Source organism: Schistocerca serialis, unplaced genomic scaffold (assembly GCF_023864345.2).
Source record: "Schistocerca serialis cubense isolate TAMUIC-IGC-003099 unplaced genomic scaffold, iqSchSeri2.2 HiC_scaffold_1205, whole genome shotgun sequence".
In the NCBI taxonomy this organism is placed as follows: Eukaryota; Metazoa; Arthropoda; class Insecta; order Orthoptera; family Acrididae; genus Schistocerca; species Schistocerca serialis.
The window spans coordinates 37,501-42,500 of record NW_026047409.1 but is presented as its reverse complement, the minus strand read 5'-3'; the positions used below and the strand labels follow the sequence as shown (position 1 = coordinate 42,500).

The 5,000-nt window shown below is 53.5% G+C and overlaps 1 non-coding gene across 1 annotated transcript in view; it reads left to right on the top strand.

Annotated features, from left to right (window-relative positions):
* The first annotated feature begins 3,575 nt into the window (after window positions 1-3,575).
* The window catches only part of LOC126435398 (small subunit ribosomal RNA), a 1,910-nt gene continuing 485 nt past the window's right edge, over window positions 3,576-5,000 (top strand). The window contains exon 1 of the ribosomal RNA XR_007579910.1: window positions 3,576-5,000. This exon is cut by the window's right edge and continues 485 nt beyond it. This is a non-coding gene — a ribosomal RNA (small subunit ribosomal RNA).

Genomic DNA, 5,000 nt, shown 5'->3' with positions numbered 1-5,000 from the left:
TTAGTAATACATAGACCCATCAGAATACAGATAATATATACAACTGTCCGTATACATGCTGAAAGACTCTGCTCACAATCACAACCACACGGCAGCCACACACTCTTATCACGCACTACTCTCCGCCTGTAACACGCACACAGACAATATGTAAGCACCAGCATGGAACAACACCCAGTGCATCCTCTCCGCCACATGAGACAATCCACACTGTCATAACCAGACTGGGAGGTCCACTCAGAAAACGGAATATCCCACCCCCCCGACAACCACCATTGCTCAGCTAAGCCACCAACACCCACACATGTCCTACACAGGGGTGCACCCAACATCACAATACTGCCTCCTCTCACAGCACACAAACAATGGCAGGAATGAAAGACACAGGTCTGCCACAAGCATGGAATCGGAGCGCCGCCTGTCATGAGCCAAAGGTGCATCCTGACGTGGCAAATCAGATGATGCCGCAGGCATCCACTTACTATAATCACAATCAACAAACCGACCGGCCGCCCCCCCCCCCCCCCCATTACACCTTTCCATACAACAATGTGTACCTTAACCTAAACTATACTGTACCTTAACCTAAACTATACTGTACCTTAACCTAAACTATACTGTACCTTAACCTAAACTATACTGTACCTTAACCTAAACTATACTGTACCTTAACCTAACCTATACGGTACCTCAACCTAACCTATATTGTGCCTCAACCTAACCTATGTTGCGCCTTAACCTAACCTATGTTGCGCCTTAACCTAACCTATGTTGCGCCTTAACCTAACCTATGTTGCGCCTTAACCTAACCTATGTTGCGCCTTAACCTAACCTATGTTGCGCCTTAACCTAACCTATGTTGCGCCTTAACCTAACCTATGTTGCGCCTTAACCTAACCTATGTTGCGCCTTAACCTAACCTATGTTGCGCCTTAACCTAACCTATGTTGCGCCTTAACCTAACCTATGTTGCGCCTTAACCTAACCTATGTTGCGCCTTAACCTAACCTATGTTGCGCCTTAACCTAACCTATGTTGCGCCTTAACCTAACCTATGTTGCGCCTTAACCTAACCTATGTTGCGCCTTAACCTAACCTATGTTGCGCCTTAACCTAACCTATGTTGCGCCTTAACCTAACCTATGTTGCGCCTTAACCTAACCTATGTTGCGCCTTAACCTAACCTATGTTGCGCCTTAACCTAACCTATGTTGCGCCTTAACCTAACCTATGTTGCGCCTTAACCTAACCTATGTTGCGCCTTAACCTAACCTATGTTGCGCCTTAACCCAACCTATGTTGCGCCTTAACCCAACCTATGTTGCGCCTTAACCCAACCTATGTTGCGCCTTAACCCAACCTATGTTGCGCCTTAACCCAACCTATGTTGCGCCTTAACCCAACCTATGTTGCGCCTTAACCCAACCTATGTTGGGCCTTAACCCAACCTATGTTGGGCCTTAACCCAACACACGTTGGGCCTTAACCCAACACACGTTGGGCCTTAACCCAACACACGTTGGGCCTTAACCCAACACACGTTGGGCCTTAACCCAACACACGTTGGGCCTTAACCCAACACACGTTGGGCCTTAACCCAACACACGTTGGGCCTTAACCCAACACACGTTGGGCCTTAACCCAACACACGTTGGGCCTTAACCCAACACACGTTGGGCCTTAACCCAACACACGTTGGGCCTTAACCCAACACACGTTGGGCCTTAACCCAACACACGTTGGGCCTTAACCCAACACACGTTGGGCCTTAACCCAACACACGTTGGGCCTTAACCCAACACACGTTGGGCCTTAACCCAACACACGTTGGGCCTTAACCCAACACACGTTGGGCCTTAACCTGCTCTGTAATTGTCATACGACGCGTTAAATTAGTGTAGTGTTGCCTAACTGCAACCCCCGCAATATAGTTTGCTACTCGCACTGCCCGGTCCCCAGTGTATCGCTTCATGTTAAACACCTTGCAGCTATACACTGTAATGTGGATGGCAGCAGGACGTACATGCTCAATGCCCTTTGCAGTTGTTCATTGGCATTTGCAGTTGTTCATTGGCATTCGCATGGCGAAGCACTTAGCCTACGCTGTGGTACGGCCTGTGTCAACTGTCCGCTGATGTTGTACGTCCAAATCACACACTGTACTGCACATTGGTCCTCATGTACTGAATGATACATCGTGGTACATGTGACCGTACAACGACTGCGCCAACAACGGCGAACCATGCGGTCCAAATGTTGTGCACTCAGCTACGTGTCGTCTCCCTATAAGAGCTGGATTGCAGTGTGGTATGCCCTGGATGGCGATCAGCATGAGCCGTCTGTTGATGTAGTGGCGCGTGTTGTCAGACGTAGTCGTCTCTTCTCACACACCGTGATAGCATGGTGCACTGCGTTCCACATCTGCGACATGCGACAGAGGCCGGTTGACAGTCGTTCGCGCAATGGACATCGCATACGTACGGGGGCCACCTTCCACGTGTTCGCGAAGCGTGCACATGTTGTTGCGTGTATGTGGGCAGACATAGTGTGTCGTGACACCTGACACAGGCATGCAACAATCGTTGAATTTGCAAATGGCGATGGACGCCTACGTTTGCTGGTGACGTTACGCAAATGAACAACTGGTAAACCGTTGTGGTGCGGTTGTTCTCGCTAGAGGTGAATCAGTGATGGCGACGATCGGTTGAGCTACCAACCGGTTGTTCCAGCGATACCCACCATGCCCACGAACGTGAATGGCATCTGGGTGTGAAGCGATACGCGGCGGTGGCTGGGTGGGACCGTCCCCGGCCGGTGAGGGGGGGCCTCCCGGCGTGCTGGCCGCGCGGTGCGTGGGCGCACGCGCTACAGCCGGCTGGTGGGGGCGGCCAGTGGCAGGCGCGCCGGCCGACGGAGGCGGCAGGCGGCGCAGCTGCGCGCCGGCGCACCCTGCACGCGGCGCCGTGCGGCCAAAGTAGGTCCTCGCGGGCCCGGTGCGAAGCGCGGTGGACATCTGCAGTGTGCTGGTCCGATTGAGGACTGTGTGCGCTGAGGATGCGCCGCCGCCCGGCGCTCGGCGCCGCGACGCCGTCTGCTGCTCGGTCGCCTCTGCGGTTCTCGCAGGTGGTTTGTATCGCAGCTGTGCGGACGTGTTGGCGCGTGCGCTGTGCTGGGAGAGTTCGCTTCGGCACCCAAGTGGGGCTTTTGTCCTTCTGTGGCGCTGGCGTTGGAGCTGCCGGTCACCGTAGGTGGCGCGTGTTGTCTCCCGCCGGCAATGCCACGACAGCACGCTCCCGGGCCTCTGTCGGCAGCGGCAAGCTCAGTTGGGAGCACGGGTGGTCGCACCTAAAGCGTCTACTCGCCAAACCCCGGGCGATTGCGCCTCTCTCGAACCCGACCAAGTACTTAGGACGGCGCTGCGCGCCGCCGGGACCTGAGAGGGTTTCGAGGTGTATGGTGCAGGGGAGCTCAGCCTCCTCCTGTTTGCAGAATAATTGAGCGGACGCTTGCGTGTTCGCGCGGGCCCCCGGGACACACTCCCGGGCGGCCGGCTGCTCAGCTCTAGTTGACGCAGCTCCCTGGTTGATCCTGCCAGTAGTCATATGCTTGTCTCAAAGATTAAGCCATGCATGTCTCAGTACAAGCCGCATTAAGGTGAAACCGCGAATGGCTCATTAAATCAGTTATGGTTCCTTAGATCGTACCCACGTTACTTGGATAACTGTGGTAATTCTAGAGCTAATACATGCAAACAGAGTCCCGACCAGAGATGGAAGGGACGCTTTTATTAGATCAAAACCAATCGGTCGGCTCGTCCGGTCCGTTTGCCTTGGTGACTCTGAATAACTTTGGGCTGATCGCACGGTCCTCGTACCGGCGACGCATCTTTCAAATGTCTGCCTTATCAACTGTCGATGGTAGGTTCTGCGCCTACCATGGTTGTAACGGGTAACGGGGAATCAGGGTTCGATTCCGGAGAGGGAGCCTGAGAAACGGCTACCACATCCAAGGAAGGCAGCAGGCGCGCAAATTACCCACTCCCGGCACGGGGAGGTAGTGACGAAAAATAACGATACGGGACTCATCCGAGGCCCCGTAATCGGAATGAGTACACTTTAAATCCTTTAACGAGTATCTATTGGAGGGCAAGTCTGGTGCCAGCAGCCGCGGTAATTCCAGCTCCAATAGCGTATATTAAAGTTGTTGCGGTTAAAAAGCTCGTAGTTGGATTTGTGTCCCACGCTGTTGGTTCACCGCCCGTCGGTGTTTAACTGGCATGTATCGTGGGACGTCCTGCCGGTGGGGCGAGCTGAAGGCGTGCGACGCGCCTCGTGCGTGCTCGTGCGTCCCGAGGCGGACCCCGTTGCAATCCTACCAGGGTGCTCTTGAGTGAGTGTCTCGGTGGGCCGGCACGTTTACTTTGAACAAATTAGAGTGCTTAAAGCAGGCAAGCCCGCCTGAATACTGTGTGCATGGAATAATGGAATAGGACCTCGGTTCTATTTTGTTGGTTTTCGGAACCCGAGGTAATGATTAATAGGGACAGGCGGGGGCATTCGTATTGCGACGTTAGAGGTGAAATTCTTGGATCGTCGCAAGACGAACAGAAGCGAAAGCATTTGCCAAGTATGTTTTCATTAATCAAGAACGAAAGTTAGAGGTTCGAAGGCGATCAGATACCGCCCTAGTTCTAACCATAAACGATGCCAGCCAGCGATCCGCCGCAGTTCCTCCGATGACTCGGCGGGCAGCCTCCGGGAAACCAAAGCTTTTGGGTTCCGGGGGAAGTATGGTTGCAAAGCTGAAACTTAAAGGAATTGACGGAAGGGCACCACCAGGAGTGGAGCCTGCGGCTTAATTTGACTCAACACGGGAAACCTCACCAGGCCCGGACACCGGAAGGATTGACAGATTGATAGCTCTTTCTTGATTCGGTGGGTGGTGGTGCATGGCCGTTCTTAGTTGGTGGAGCGATTTGTCTGGTTAATTCCGATAACGAA